General features: G+C 45.1%; 1 protein-coding gene across 1 annotated transcript in view; it reads left to right on the forward strand.

Moving 5' to 3' along the window:
* The first annotated feature begins 5776 nt into the window (after nucleotides 1-5776).
* TAFA4 (TAFA chemokine like family member 4) overlaps nucleotides 5777-17176 on the forward strand; it is a 284031-nt gene continuing 272631 nt past the window's right edge. The window contains exon 1 of the mRNA XM_066351547.1: nucleotides 5777-6096. The gene's annotated coding sequence lies outside the window, so the exon portion shown is untranslated. The remainder of the gene's footprint in view (nucleotides 6097-17176) is intronic.

Genomic DNA, 17176 nt, shown 5'->3' on the forward strand with positions numbered 1-17176 from the left:
GTGCTCTCCCACTGCAGTTTCACAGATCCTTCTTGTGCTAATTTGCCCTGAAGTATTGTTCTTTTCCAGGGCATACATTATTAAGGCAGTTGTGGTTAGCAAAGGGAAGGATAGTGAAACTCACCTGAGCCTTCCAAAGTGAATTGCCGGATACCTTGTCTGAGTTCCAGAAGTTTAAATCAAGCCTGACCCACCATCCCAGTCAGGAAGTCATTTAATAGCTAAAGTGGCTGCCCACTTCCTAAACCGGTGGAAGTATCCAGGACCTACCCAATGAGAGATATCTCACATCTTTCACCCCGCAAGTTTCCCAGGCTTCCTCTTTGACCAGGACTGTGGAGAAGCCACCAGAACAGACAGCGACTCGCAGAGACCAGCTGAAGCCATCTGTAGGTGCTCACTTTCAAGGGGAGGCTCTATTAGTGTCTGTGGAAACAGGGCCAGAGTTGGCGTGGCACATTGCATAATGCTTTCAGCCTGACAGGGGGCGTGACGTTCCCTACTATTTGAATGAGGGGAGGGACCCCTTTGTATGGGGTGCCGTCAACGTATAAGCTACGAATGTATGTCAAAGTAGGCTGAGTGCTAAGAAGCTTGACTCCCATTTCCTCACTCTGCTGAGAAACAGACAGACTGAAAAAGAAAAAATCTATCAGTCATTTATCAAAATCCTCCCAGTTTGAAGCAAGGGAAAGCCAAGCAGATATCTGGGTAGAAAAGTGAAAACTAGAGAATGGGGGTAAATAAAAAAGTTAGGAAAAGCATTTTGAAAATGTCAAAGACAAGGGACTAGATACATGCTTTTTGCTTTCTGCTCACCCTAGCCCAACCCTTGTAAAGAGATGGACTCACAGCATAATTCTGCTCTTGAACTGTGGTTCAAACCACAGGCATATTACTTAACCTCTTTTGAGCCCCAGTTTTTTCATCTGTAAAATAGAGCTTAAAATAAGAGAATTTACTTTCTAGGGTTATAAAGATAATAACTTATGTAAAGCCCTTAGCATGGTGAGCCACACACAAAACCCAAATTAATGTTAGCTATTATCCTCATTAGTCTCCTAAGTAAAAATTACACTCAAAGTAAGTATGTGAGCACTGCAAGATTTTAGAACTGAAGCTTCACTTGATAAGAGGATTTTATAAATAGGCTAGGAGAGTGGAATGCTCCTTTGCAGGCCAGGCGGTCATTAGCGTATTGATGAAGCACCAGGCCTTGCCCAGTAGTGTTCCGGGTGTTACACAAAGGAGGAAAATAACAAAATGTCCAAATCATGTGGAGTTACCACCTACAAATACACAGGCACGTCAGGGACTCTTTTGTGAGTGTCTGTGCATGCAAAAACCCTCTTGGCATTACCTTCACAGGTTCTAACATAAGAAGATAAATAATTTGGCCTCATTTTAATGAAAAAGACATTTATTGATTTTGCATAACCTCAAAGAATGCAAAATGGGTGGAATAGAGGAAAGAAAGGATGAATGGAATGACTGGCAGGGATCATCCTAAAAGAGATTGTAAGAGATTGTCCTGCTTGGAACAATTTTTTGCCAGGTCTTTGCTTGGATGGCTTGTCTTGGCTCAAATGTCACTACCTGATAAGGACCTTCCCTGGTCAGCCAATCTGAATTAAACCCATTTCCCATTTTTTTAATCCTCTAGCCTTATTCTTTTCTTTTAAGCACATATTCTGCTCTGAAATTAATATATTTGATTGTTTACTGTCCAACCATGCCCATAATGATAACAGAAGTCACATGGGAGCAGAGACCACATCTACCTTGTCACCACATCCCAGAGTCTGGCACATAGCCAACTTTTGATAAATAGTTGATGAAGAAGTAATTGAATAACTGGGGCTCATTAGGCTTTTTAAAACAAAATTTGCTTTTTCTTGTGGTAAATTTCGTTAGTAAATCTCAATTCATTGATCATTTTCGCTTTCTGCTATTGAAAACGACACCTGGTCATTGGAAATTTGTAGATGAGTCACTTAACTGTACCATCTTACTTTAGAAACATACTTGCATTAGTTTGCTTGGGCTGCTGTAACTAGGAAACACAAGCCGAGTGGCATAAAGTTCCGTAAACAACAGAAATTGATTGTCTCACAGTTCTGGAGGCTGGAAGTCCAAGATCAAAGTGTGGACAGGGTTGATTACTTCTGAGTGCTGATAGAGAGAAACAACTCCATTCCTTTCTCCCCCTCTTGTGGTTTGTATGCAATCTTTGGCATTCCTTGCCTGTAGAAGCATCATCCCAATCTATGCCTTCATAGCATTCTCCCTTTGTTTGTGTCTAGCTCCAAATTTCCCTTTTTTATAAGGACACCAGTCACATTGGATTGGGGCCCACATTCTGAGGTACTGGGGGTTAGGATGTCAATATATATATATATTTGTATTTTTCTGAAGTTGTAAACAGGGAGGCAGTCAGACAGACTCCCGCATGTGCCCGACCGGGATCCACCCGGCATGCCCACCAGGGTGCAATGTTCTGCCCATCTGGGGCATTGCTCTGTTGCAACCAGGGCCATTCTAGCACCTGAGGCAGCGGCCTTATAGCCATCCTCAGCACCCGGGCCAACTTTTCTCCAATGGAGCCTTGTTGTCCAATGAAGAGAGAGACAGAGAGGAAGGAGAGGGGGAGGGGTAGAGAGGCAGATGGGCGCTTCTCCTGTGTGCCCTGGGCGGGAATCAAACCCGGGACTCCTGCACGCCAAGCTGATGCTCTACCACTGTCAACATATAGATTTTGGGGAACACATTTAAATCTCTAACAATACTAAACATCCAGGGTGGGAGAATATAGTATTAGGCTGAACCTCACGAAATTACCCATATATATATTCCCCAAATCAGGACAAGAAAATTTCAGTCCAGGAAAACTTGGATGTAAAAAACTTAAGCAAGGCTCAAGTAAACACACAGACCCAGGCCAGAACTGCGCCTGACTCACAGTGTCCAGAACTGTGCCTGACTCACAGTGTCCAGAACCAGGACTGACTCACAGTGTCCAGAACTAGGACTGACTCACAGTGTCCAGAACTGCGCCTGACTCACAGTGTCCAGAACTGCGCCTGACTCACAGTGTCCAGAACTGCGCCTGACTCACAGTGTCCAGAACTGCGCCTGACTCACAGTGTCCAGAATCATGACTGACTCACAGTGTCCAGAACTGCACCTGACTCACAGTGTCCAGAACTGCGCCTGACTCACAGTGTCCAGAACTGCGCCTGACTCACAGTGTCCAGAACTGCGCCTGACTCACAGTGTCCAGAATCATGACTGACTCACAGTGTCCAGAACTGCACCTGACTCACAGTGTCCAGAACTGTGCCTGACTCACAGTGTCCAGAACCAGGACTGACTCACAGTGTCCAGAACTGTGCCTGACTCACAGTGTCCAGAACCAGGACTGACTCACAGTGTCCAGAACTGCGCCTGACTCACAGTGTCCAGAACCAGGACTGACTCACAGTGTCCAGAACTGTGCCTGACTCACAGTGTCCAGAACCAGGACTGACTCACAGTGTCCAGAACCAGGACTGACTCACAGTGTCCAGAACTGCACCTGACTCACAGTGTCCAGAACTGCGCCTGACTCACAGTGTCCAGAACCATGACTGACTCACAGTGTCCAGAACCAGGACTGACTCACAGTGTCCAGAACTGCGCCTGACTCACAGTGTCCAGAACCAGGACTGACTCACAGTGTCCAGAACTGTGCCTGACTCACAGTGTCCAGAACCAGGACTGACTCACAGTGTCCAGAACTGTGCCTGACTCACAGTGTCCAGAACCATGACTGACTCACAGTGTCCAGAACCAGGACTGACTCACAGTGTCCAGAACTGCACCTGACTCACAGTGTCCAGAACTGCGCCTGACTCACAGTGTCCAGAACTGCACCTGACTCACAGTGTCCAGAACTGTGCCTGACTCACAGTGTCCAGAACCATGACTGACTCACAGTGTCCAGAACCATGACTGACTCACAGTGTCCAGAACCAGGACTGACTCACAGTGTCCAGAACTGTGCCTGACTCACAGTGTCCAGAACCAGGACTGACTCACAGTGTCCAGAACTGTGCCTGACTCACAGTGTCCAGAACTGTGTCTGACTCACAGTGTCCAGAACCAGGACTGACTCACAGTGTTGGATCACTATTCATCTGAATGAACGTGGAATTCCTTGGCTCTTCCCAATCTTTATTCACATGTTATCTTTGCAGTGAGAACTGGCCTGGACACCACGTTTAAAACCGCAGCTTTCCTGCACTCATGTCCCTTTCTGCTCTGTATTTCTCTCTATGACATACACACTCTGTATTTCAGTTATTTATTATGTTAATTGCCTCTTTCCCCAGAAGGCAAACTCCACAGAAGCAGGAATCTTTACTGTTTTGTATACTCCTGTATGTACCAGCCACTGTTCCAGTGCCCGACATAAAACAGGTTCTCAATTTCATTGAGTGAATAAATGAATGGTGTCCAGAGAGAGCGCTGACATCTCCTGTTGTGTAGATTCAGGTCTCTCTTGGATCTGCTCTTTCCTTCGTAGAATCTCATCACTGACAGATGTCTCAAAGATCAAGTCCCTGTCTCTGATGTTTGAATTCCCTCTTAGATTGGTCACAACTTGGTAGTACAACTGTGTTTGGCTATAGAGCCACAATTTTGATAATAAAAAAAAGGAAATGATTGAAGATGTCAAATGATATACAATATAATATGGAGTGTGTGTGTGTGTGTGTGTGTGTGTGTGTGTGTTGTGTGTATGGAGAACAGAGAGAAGGGAGGCCTGCCACAGATTAGTTCAAGCAGTAGGCTTAGAGAAGGGCAAACAGACTTTGGAGTGCTACTGAGGCAGAATGACACCTAATTTAATGTCAATTCAGAGTAAAAGGACCAGAAGATCATAAAGCAAACCAATGACAGTGCACAGCACGGTGGTTTAAGGCAATGTTTCTCAAACTTCATGCATAGACTAACCACCTGGAGATATTGTTACGATGAAAATTCTCATTCCAGGTGGGGTCTGAAAGTCTGCATTCCTAACAAGTTCTCAGGGGATTCTGCAAGGATGCTTCCTGGGTTCAAATTACACAGTTACCACTAACTGTGTGATCTTCAGTAAATTATGCTACTCTCTGCTCCTCTGCTTTCTTATCCATAAAAAGGAGATCTAAGTGTCACTGATTGTTAGTGTTACTGCACTTGGGGATGGGAGAAAGAACTAGGGGTTGGCATGAGGTGCAGGTCAAATAAGTCTTGGCTGTATTTTTTAAAATAATTTTTAAAGCCGAAAATATTCAGGTATTGACATCTGTGCGGATTTTCCTCCTTTTCCATGCAAGCATATTACATAAGAAGCCAAACTAGTCATGCCTGTGCTACGCTCTGAGCGGCTAAGGGAGCCTGTTTTCAAATTCCTTTGGGTCCTCCGATGGAGACACGATGCATGGGGATTGCTTTCCATTGCGAGTCGAAGCCTAAATTCCTCTCCCTTATACCGGTCTCAGAGCGGCTTGCAGGCGTTCAGAAAGAATACGTTTTCCCAGCACCTGCGGAGTGGTGGCCAGAGAGCGGCGCTCGGGAGAGACGCGGGGAACCGAGCGGTGGGAGCCGGGCAGTTGAGCAGGGGCGCGGGGCCGGGAGAGCCGGGCCACAGGCACCTTCGGCCTGGCGGGGGCAGGGGCAGAAGCCGCCTGGCCAATCAGCGCAGCCCGCGGCGGCCCAGCCCCTCCGGCCCGCGCCGCACCTAGACCAGGCTCAGGCTGCGGGCTGCGCGCCGCCCTGGACTGAGGCTCCGACCCCGCGCGCGGTGACCTGCGGTCCCTTGTGTGGAGTCGCGGCGGCCGCTTCCGGAGACGCTGCTTCTCCCGCAGCAGTTTCGGACTTGTCTTTGGAGAGACATGGGAACTTTCTGTACCACGAACCTGCGGCCGTGATGGGCCATTCCCGGGGTTCCCGCTGGGAGGCGGCCCCGTGAGCGTCCTCTGGCTCCGGTAAGGAGATCGGTGCCTCGCCCTGGATGCGCAGACTGGCTGCCAACTCCAGTCAAATAAGAAGGCTTGGAAGTTGAAAGGAGAGGTAAGAGGATGGGTTTTGGGTAGCTTTGGACCCGATGCTCAATTTCTGTCTCTTAGGTAGCAGCTGCCTCTAGGACCGATACCACTGGACTAGGCTCAGTGCAGACCCCCTCATCCCGTGCTCTGTGCGGCAGCTGGCCTCACCTGATGTTGGAGGCAGCGCTCTGGAGTGAGGGTGTGTGGATGGGGAGGGGCAGCGGTGCTTCCAACGTAGGGGTTCCTGCCTGCCATTCAGAGACACCTGAGGTGCCCCATGGGTGCAGGAGAGGCCACTTGATGTATTGGTACGAGGAGAGGGAGGGCGAACGCGCAGTGAGCTTTCGAAAAGTCGGCCTTGGGGCTTCATCCCTCTGGGCCTCACCCTTGAGTCCTTGTAGGAGATAGCGGGAGTTAGCGGGTCAGCCGCCACCTGAACCCCTGGTTGCAGGGCTCTTGCTGGAAGGGGCCGCGTGCGCCCTGGACGCCTCTTTGGCTGGGAGCGCAAAGCTTCCCGTGCAAGTGGAGAACTAGAGCGGTTCTGGAAGTTGTCTCTTTCCGGATTTACTCACCAAACCAGCGTGTCTATATTTCTTACCCTCTTTTCCAGACCTATTCTTGCCTTATTTGCCCTGTCAATCTGCTATTGGAATGGAGGGCATCTTTAACCCTAAGCCATGAGCTCATCCTTGCAGAGGATTGTAAGTGAAAAGCCTCATACCCCGCCGTAAGAAAGCAGCCCAAGCTGGACGCGGTGCCACTGGGGGAGGGAGATCTCTTGAATAAGTATCTTTTAATGTTTGGGGGCACCACAGCCCCCTCTGAGAATCTTAGACAAGCTATGAATCAACTTCCCAGCAAGATGTATAAACACGGATTCATTGACTTGCTGAGACCTACCTATGTGCTTGCTCATCCTCTATCAGGATTTAGGGGACCCCCCCCCCACCGGTAAAGTGTCTATATCCCTGAACTGTTTTCCCCTTTAACTTTTCAATGGCTTTTCCTCCAAGACTAGCAAGGTTGATGTGATGTGACGAGATCCGGGTGTGTGGGGATGGGCATGTTCAAAGTGTTGGTCTGGTTCTTTCTCGAATATTCTAGGTATAGGGATTGTCCACAACGGGGAGACCACACCTGCAGACCCCACACCCAAACTTGCATACATTGCTGCCTTAGCTGTCTGATCACACTGGCAGGGGGGCAGTTTGTCTATGTGTCTGAGCCCTGATGGGGCAGGGATTGGATTAGAAAAAAAATCGCTAAAATAATATAGGAACACCCATTTCACAATACAATCAGTATTTCCGCTAAGTCAGTTGAGAACAGATGTATGTATGACTAGAAGACTTCTTAACTACTCGCTGTGTGCTTTGCAGTGAGAAGCATTTCTGCTAAGTTTGTAGTCATAAATCAATGTACAAGCCAAACTCTTTAGATTAGAAATACCCATCTTAATAAGGCAGCATGAGAGCAGTGTTGAGAGTCATCATGACTAAGGATGACTGTGTGCTCCCAAACTGGCCGTGTGAGTTGGCATCGTTCATTTGTACAAAAAGTTTTCTTCATTTGTGTGGATGTCTCATCATTAGCGTTTTCATAGTCGAAAGCCGAATTTTGTTTCCTTTCTCAGATCTTCTGTCTTATTGTTCTGCATTGTATGATTTCACTGTCTTCCTTCTTAGACCATCTTCACTACCCTTTGACACTTTAAAATATATTGAGGTTTTAAGTGATGGCGTGGGTTGGCCAATTTTACCTGTTAAAGATAAGAAAGTTACCCTCTCCAGAAAAGCAGTGGCACCAATTCACTTTTTAAAAAAATGATATTTATTTATTTACTTACTTATTTATTTTACTTCTTCCTCAACATCAACAGACAAAAATCTACAATTGTTTCTACTTGATTATTGATTTTTTTTTTCCATTGGAGGTAATCTTTTCATATTTATAGCACTAGACTGTTTTAGGTCACTTGAATTTCAGTATTCATTTTTTGCTCTTTTTAGAGATGTGTATTATTTGATGACCTAGTTATGTTTAGTCACACACACACACACACACACACACCTTTGCTTTATCCCATTCCTATCTTTTCAATGGCACATAGCCTTTCTCTAATGTCTGCTTTTATCAGTGCAGCTCATTCATTATCACACTTAATATAGTATGTATACTTTGTTATGTAAATGATGTGTTGATGCATAGGATGTTAAAACTATATTCACTGGGGATTTTCCCAGGGGTACGACATCATCCCCAGCCAATCCCCTATCGGATTAGAAGTGCATTGACAAAAGTAACATTATCATACTGAGCAGGCAAGGGTTTCTGTATCGCCTGTGATGAGTGACAAGAGGGAAAAGTCTTTTGGATTCTTCCTAACTCTCAATTAGCTGCCCAGCTGGAGGGTTCTGGGGATATCTATACTAAGAAGCTTAGCTTAATAATAAAATTCTCAGTTGCACTTTTATAGATCCTTTTAGAACTTACATAGGTATGTTTTCCCTCTCATGCCTTCTTCTTTGGGAGTTTTTCACCCTCCATTCTGGTTTTATTTCTTTACATATATGCCATCATCATACATAGACTAGACATTTGATTATTTTTTCCTCGATAGATGGAACATTGAGGTGATAGACTGATTTATTTGTGTGCATGTGTGGGTTTTATCAGCAAATTGACTTCAACTCCTGAAGCCAATCATAAAGTGATTAAGTGATCTCACAGTGCACTTTATTCTAATTTGTTGAGAAGATTTCAGGACTGAGAGTGGAGGATGGGCAATAGAAAAAAGTGTCTACAAAGGAATTGGTGAAGTGAACTTGGGCATATTAATCATCTCATAATTATTTGTTTTGAAATGTTATTACGAAACGCAAGTCTGTCCTAGGCAGTCTGTAGGCATGGCTGTCCTAATGATAACCCATTCAGTTGGGGACCTCAGCAACCCCCCTCTCACAGGATACAATGAACTTTGCCTTCCCAGCTATTTGATATTTGTGGGGGAAAAAATAAAAGTATCTCTTTCTGATTTACAGTTGCCATGTAGGTTATATCCATTTTCCTCCATAAAGTCAGTTAAAAGGCTCTTTTTTATATATTTTTAAACATGAATTTAATTGCATAATTTGGTTTAAAAAAAGACCCAAAGGCTTACAGTATTTTAAATCTGGAAAGTACCTCAGAGTTCACTTTTCTAGGAGATCCAGGGTAGGAGATGTTGTGATTTGAATCCCTGGTTATAAAATAACTGGGATTAGAGCCCTGGGGTCCTGCGTCCTAGCCCAGGGCCCTTTCCCATGGAGGCCTGTGGAGAGAATCTTGTGATGGGCAGGGCCCTGTTTTAGCTGGCTCTGCGTGGACAGCACACCAGCTTCTTTCACTCTCCTGGCTCAGCTGAACCCAGCTCAAGGATTTGACACTTGTATGTACCAGCTAGCTTGAGACACTTCCTAGTAGCTGTCTCCTTTGCAAAGGAGACATTTAAAGGGGAGGTGGTGCCTGACCAGGCAGTGGCACAGTGGATAGAGCATTGGACTGGGATGCAGAGAACCCAGGTTCGAAACCCTGAGATTGTCGGCTTTAGCACGGGCTCATCCAGCTTGAGTGCGGGGTTGCTGGCTTGAGCATGGGATCATAGACATGACCCCATGGTTGCTGGCTTGAGCCCAAAGGTCGCTGGTTTGAAGCCCAAGGTCTCTAAGCCCAAGGTCGCTGGCTTGAGCAAGGGTTCACTCCCTCTGCTGTATCTCGCCAGTCAAGGCACATATGAGAAAACAAGCAATGAACAACTAAGGTGCCGCAATGAAGAACTGAGGCTTCTCATCTCTCTCCCTTCCTGTCTGTCTGTTCCTATCTGTCTTACTCTCTGTCTCTCTCACTAAAAGAAAGGTAAAAGATTAAAGGGGAGGTGTCTGTGGAGGAGGATTGGGTGGAGTGACTACATATGGACCTTTTGAATACATGAAAAGACACATATATTAAAATAATAATGAGGCAGTTTTAGGTAATGATTTGTTTTACTTGTGAAACAGAACTCAGGTTATTAATTTATTGTGTGATAGTCTCCTCTTTTATACTTTGTGCTTTTTTTGTTGCTGTTAAACCAAACTAGTAATTTTTAATAAATCTCTATTCACTGGCATGGTTGTGCATAACAGTAACAGTACCCTCCATCTGTTTAACACTTAGTATGTGCCAGGTGTAGGGTGTCGATGTTAATGAAACAACCTGGTTACTGGGTGGCTCTCTTTCCATGGATGAGATCCTGATTTTCAAAGTCATGAATCTAAAACCACACTGCATCTTTTAAAATTACTCTTTTTAATTAAAAAAATGTCAGGATATTACAGTAACAAGTCATTAGCATAAGCATAAATAATTTCAATTATTCAGAAGTATGGTAGTGTCAGATACTAGGGATTCTTGTTAATAAAATGGTAAATTAAAAGATGCTGTTTAGAAAGATAGTAAGGATGTGGATAATTTGTCTCCTTTTATGAGATTATTTGTAACATTGTTAGTGCAGAAGAATTAAGTATCACATTTAGAACATATGGAGATACCACTGTGTTTCTTATAAAGAGAAAACACTAGCTTTTTATTTCAATAAAAAGCATTACATACAAAACAATCTGTGTTGGTTCTGTTAATGCTGTAGGTTCATTCCAGGTTAACAAGCTGTTGAAAATTTCTGCAGCATTTGAATTGTCTTAACTAAAAGTAAAACTGTCCAAAGCTAGAGTTATTATTACTAGTTTTTTGAATGACCATTGTGACTGCTTAAGTTCTTTTAATTTCATATCGATGTCATATGTCCTAAAGCTTTCTCTGAAAACTCATGGTTTAATTTACTTACTTTTTTCATTTTCATACCATTCTTTGCTTAATGCATCAGCAAAATATTGACGAGTCCTTGGTAGACCATAGGTACCTGTGGGTCTAAAGCCTCAGCATTAGATACAGCTTCTAAAATAGACAAAGAGGGTGTCCATCAAGGAAGAAACGGAAAGACCATCTGGAGTCTAGATCCTCACCTGCAGCTTTGCTTCCCAGAGGCTGTTGGGTGGTGTTGGGAGACAATGGGTGCGTCTCCAGTGGGTAGAGGGCAGGGATGCTGCTAGACATCCTATAATGCACAGCAGAGCCCTGCAGCAAAGAATTAGCTGACCCTCAATGTCAAGAGTGCTGTGGCTGAGAAACTGCTCTAGTGCACCTTGGAAGGCCCAGAGTGGAATGGTTTCTCCAGTGTTCCTGTTCCTCTTTTCTGTCAGGAAACCCAGCCTCTGCAGGCAAAAGCCAAGATTCTTTAATCACTCTAGGCTTTTGTTTCGAAGATACCTTTCTTTCTTTTTAATTTATACTGCTCACAAAAATTAGGGGATATTTTATTGCTTCATTTTGAAAATATCCCCTACTTTTTATGAGCAGTATATAAAGATAATATATGTTTGGGGTAAAAAAATTCAAAGACTGTAGAATATTATATAAAGGGAAGTAAAAAATGAACCCAATTCTATCACTGGGACAATTTCTTTTCATATTTTAGTAAATATATATCCAGTCTCCTCCTGCTCTTATCCACATAATAGATATTTAGACCTAGCCATTTTTGATAAATAGGTTATACGCCAATCAATCTGTGTCATGTTTGTTTACTTGTAAAAGCTAATGGGAGGGAATGTGGTGAACCCACAGCTGAGGAAGAAGGCTGACTCTCCATGCTGTCAGGACAAAGTCCCTTGATTATGGAGGCATCCGGTGCTGTGGGGACCACTTTATATGTATTTATGTAAGTCTCAGAGCTGCTCTGGAGCCATTCTGGGCAGGATGATGGATTAGTAAATAGGGCTTTATGCCATTATTTTCCATGTCTCTATGTTATTCTACTTAAAAATTCATCTTAATATTAGTCACAAAACACCCAAAAGTTAAAAGGGATTTTGAGTTCCTTTAATGCGTTCCACTTTACCAAAGACAGCAAGTTTCACAATATCAGTGTTCGAATAAGTCCCTCAGGTCTACCTTTTTCATTGGTGTGCGGTTTAAAATAAGTAGCTTGAAAGCCATAGATATTTTGAACAGTGGGGTGTTCAATTAGAGCCATCCAAAGAAAATGTTATTGGGGTGCATCCTCTGCATGTATTAGAGACAGCAAATCCCTGCAGTCTTCCTGACGATTTGGCCGCCCTTCCAGAAGCAGCTGGATTGTAATGTAAACTAAACATCTGTTACCTTTTCTCTGCTTTCAGAACTGATTATGCAACCCGGCTTCACATAGGAGACACAAAGCTTTCTTCATCTATATTTTTGGATTAATTCCTTCTCAGAACACTGACATAGACACACACAGACACACACACAGACACACAAATCAAAAAAATCCATAAAATTGGTTACCAGGGCCCAGTCCTCCCCATATCAACCATGATTTCTCTTTGCACTCTGTCCTGCTTTTTGTGCCCATCAGGTCTGCTAGGAGCATGGCTCTCCAGTAACAAGCTGGGCATGGCTGTGAGTCTGTCCCTCTGTACCAATGTCATTCTCCTTGTGTGCTAGATTTTCACCTACCTCAGAGCCCAGGGCTAACATGTAGCCAAGCCTTGGGGAGCGAGCTGGTTAACATACCCAGTGAGGCCATATGGTACCCACAGGGCCAGGGGAGGGGAGGGCATGGGTGGGCATGGAGACATTGAAATGGAATTGGACCTTCATAGCAAATGTCAATTTTACTAGCATTTTCTGTGGGCATTTGCTGTTTTTGTTGCAGGAGAGTGAAACCTCGGAGGAATGACACTCAGACAACTTATAAGAGGAAAAAAGAGAATTTATTAAGCCAGTGGAGCACACGGAGCCATAGCTCCAAAGGCATGTGCTCCCTGAAATTAGATTTCTTACATCTTATATACCCTTTACAGAACATAAGTTCACATTCATGGGTCACATGATTCCTTTGTCATTAATTACATGATTTCAGGATGGGAGGGGGCTTACAAGATGCCGAGGACAATCATTTGTAAATCGCTGTTAAGGAGAAGAAAGGGGAGAGGAAAGGGCTACTCAAGGCTCCCTTCCCCCTCCTACATTCCTGGCTGTTTACCTTCTTTCACCGAGGTGTAGAGAAGGGAGGGGGTCCAAGCCTCCTTCCTCCTTCTATTCACAACCTTCTAAGTATGAAAACCTCCTCATTTACAGTATAACAGCCCTTCCTAAACAGGAATATTATCGGCCATCTTGAGATTTTGTAAATTACACAAAAAATCATATATACAAACTCTCTCTGAACACTTGGCTTAAATTATAAAATATCCTTGAAGCCTCTTATTTTAAGGGGGAGTCTCCTTTCTCATTTTAATACTAAGGAATGTTTGTCAAACATTTGCTTTGTTGACCTTGCAAAAAAAAATTATAGTAGCACTGATAGCTATCATCTGTTGAATAAGCATATTTTTGGGTACTTGTTGGGCAGATAAAATATATTATGCTCACTTTGTTAAAGATGGCGCTGCCCACATGGAAGCCTGTCGCCCAGGTGATATTAATGTGTTTTGAGGGTGGGCTGTGGGCAGGCAGGATCCTTGTAGCCTGGGGCTTGGTTTTAGGACTAAGCCTTTCCCACCCTTTTTGATGTGGGGTGGTACAATCCCATCATGCCCCAGATAAGTGACTTTGTATGATATTAGACACTTCCCTATTTTGTATATTAGATTAAAGGTTTGGATTTCTACACTATAAAATGGGGGCAGAACGGGAGCTTGCTCTCTTAGTTCCTGAAATTAGCATTGGAGAGCAGAGCAGAGAAAGGCCATGTGGAGGAGGCCAGGAGAAGCAGCCAAGATGGTGGAGTGCTGAGTGAGAAGCCAGTTTGTGCAGAGTTTGTGCAGGGAGAAGAAAGGAGATGGGGAACAGAGGTGAATAAGTCTGGTGAGCTAGAAACCTTTGATTCTAGGAAACTCAAATAAGTCAGTAGCTTTGTGAGCACTGAATATGAGTGGGTTTTGGAGCCCAGTGTGTGTTTTTACTTGCCTGCCAGGTGCAAGCTAGAATTAAAGATGATGGCCCACCAGCTTTTGGCTCTGTTGTTTCTTTGCTGACTGTCTGAATCCAATGCGAATCTGCATGGGCCAGGCTGCTGTGTTGGTGGCCCTGGCTACTGGCTTTACAGTACTGTACTAATAAATATTTTAAAAAAACTGTGGTGAGCCTTGACCAGGTATCTCTGTTGGTTACAGCATTGCCCCCATAAGCCAAGGTTGTGGGTTCAATTCCCAGTCAGGGACATATAAGAACCAATCAATGAGTGCATAAATAAGTGAAACAAAAAAATTGATGATTCTTCTCTTTCTCTCTTCCTTTCTCCTTAAAACCAATAAATAAAAATTAAAAAATAGTGGTAAAATACGAATAACCTAAAATTTACCTACTTAACCACTTTCAAGTGTACAGCTCAGTGGCATTAAGAACATTCACATTGTTGTATAGCCGTCATCACCATCTATCACAGAACTCTTTTCATCTTGCAAAACCAAAATTCTGTTCCCATTAAACAACAATTCCCCACTTGTCTTTCCTCCAACCCCTGGCAACCACCATTCTACTTTCTGTCTCTACAAACTGAGCTGCTCTAGGCACCTCATACAAATGAAATCACACCATATTTGTCCTTTTACATTGGGCTTATTTCTCTGAGCATACTGTCTTCAGGACTCGTCCATATTGTAGTGTGCATCAGAGCTGCCTTCCTTTTTATGGCTGGATCAAATTCTAATGTGTGTATATATCACACTTTAATCTATTCACCCATTGTTGGACACACATGGGTTGCTTCTACTTTTTGGTGATTGTGAATAATGTGGCTATGCACATGGGTGTACAAAAACCTGTTTGCTTCTTGGCTTTCAATTCTTTTGGGTGTATGCTTGTAAAGCTAGTAGCCATGACCACCATCACAGCCGCCTGGCCCATGCAGGTTTGCATCAGATTCGAACAGTCGGTAAAGAAACAATGGAGCCAAGAACTGGTGGGCCATCATCTTTAATCCTAGCTTGCACCCGGTGGGCAAGTAAAAACACACACTGGGCTCCAAAACCCACTCATTCAGTGCTCACAAAGCTACTGACTTATTAGAGTTTCCTAGAATCAAAGGTTTCTACCTCACCAGCCTTATTCACCTCTGTTTCCCATCTCCTTCTCTGCAAAAACTCTACACAAAATGGCTTCTCCCTCAGCACTCTGCCATCTTGACTACTTCTCCTGGCCTCCTCCACGTGGCCTTTCTCTGCTCTCCTACAGCATGGGCTTCTCCTAGAACGTAATCACTCTTCTCCTGGAACAACGTGATCTTTCTTCCTTTTAAAACCTTTTGGCATGAAAGCCCTCCCCCAACACATATTAACATAATCACGCCCATCCCAAGCAATCACCTGGGTGATGAGCTTCCATGAGGGCAGCACCATCTTTTTTTTTTTTTTTTTTTTTTTTGTATTTTTCTGAAGTTGGAAACAGGGAGGCAGTCAGACAGACTCCCGCATGCGCCCGACCGGGATCCACCCGGCACGCCCACCAGGGGGCGATGCTCTGCCCATCTGGGGCATCACTCTGTTGCAACCAGGGCCATTCTAGCACCCGAGGCAGAGGCCATGGAGCCATCTTAGCGCCCGCGCCAACTTTGCTCCAATGGAGCCTTGGCTGCGGGAGGGGAAGAGAGAGACAGAGAGGAAGGAGAGGGGGAGGGGTGGAGAAGCAGATGGGTGCTTCTCCTGTGTGCCCTGGGCGGGAATTGAACCCAGGACTCCTGCACGCCAGGCCGACGCTCTACCACTGAGCAAACTGGCCAGAGCCTTTGCAGCACCATCTTTAACAAAGTGAGCATAATTTATTTATCTGCGCAACAGTCCACCCTTATGCTCACTTTACTACCCACAATCTATACCACCGCCATACCTGTGCAAGGAAATTAGGCACATTACACAAATTACAACATGACAAATCATACAATTTGAACAATTACAAAGATACATTTCACCAGTCTCTGAGCACTTTTCCAAAAGTGCAAAATGTCCTCGGCCTTCTTTCTAGCCATGGGAAAAGCTTCCTGGGGCTGGGAAAGCTGCCCCCAACCCCATCAGGGTATTTCACATTGTCCAAAATCCGTAAGTCTAACCAACAAAGGAGCCAGTGCCCACTCCAGTCATAGTCCAGGAATCAATCCACACACATGGGGCATCAGCCACACCCCTCATCCCTGCCGTCCTGGCAGGTCTTACACTGTCCCAAGAGGAGCATGTGGCAATGGCAATCAGCATTTCCATCTCTGCTCTGGAGAGCATGATGGCATCCAACCCTATATCCCCAAATCGCAGATGTACCAGGGGCGTACATAGCAGTACTCCTTGCTGCTGGGCTCTCACCTTCTGGAGACTGCGGATCGCAACTCCAGGCTGATTCTCCTCATCCTCCAAAGAGGAACTGAAAACATCAGCTCCTGCTGCCAGCCTTGCAGCCCGAGGTCCAGCCTCAGACCCAGCCTCAGCCCCGGCCTCCTGCCGCTGCTGGCTCTCCACAACGTCCAGGGCGATCGGCAACTCATGAACCTATGATTTCTTCTCCAGCGGCTGCTCCATTTCCAAGTGAATCTCATGAACCTGGTAGGCCTCCTCCAGTGCTTGCTCCAGCTCCAGGGTCGGCATCTATTTCTCCCACGTTTGCTCCAGCTCCTTCCACTGCTCGGTTTGCAGGTCCCGGGCAGCCTCTTCCACAGAGCTCTTGGTTTCCTCACGCATGGCTGTAAAAGTCAGCCATCCTAAGGCCCCCAAAAGGACAGCCATGGGGAACCGTAACAGCAGCCAATCTTCTACTTTACCGCTCAGAGGTGGTGGCAGCTCCATACCGATCTCTGAATCCTGCCACAGGCTACGCCAAGTGTAAAGCCAGTAGCCACGACCACCATCAGAGCCGCCTGGCTCATGCAGGTTCACATTGGATTCAGACAGTCGGTAAAGAAGCAACGGAGCCAAGAACTGGTGGGCCATTGTCTTTAATCCTAGCTTGTACCCAGCGTGCAACTAAAAACACACACTGGGCTCCAAAACCCACTCATATTC

Source organism: Saccopteryx leptura, chromosome 10 (assembly GCF_036850995.1).
Source record: "Saccopteryx leptura isolate mSacLep1 chromosome 10, mSacLep1_pri_phased_curated, whole genome shotgun sequence".
Classification (NCBI taxonomy): domain Eukaryota; kingdom Metazoa; phylum Chordata; class Mammalia; order Chiroptera; family Emballonuridae; genus Saccopteryx; species Saccopteryx leptura.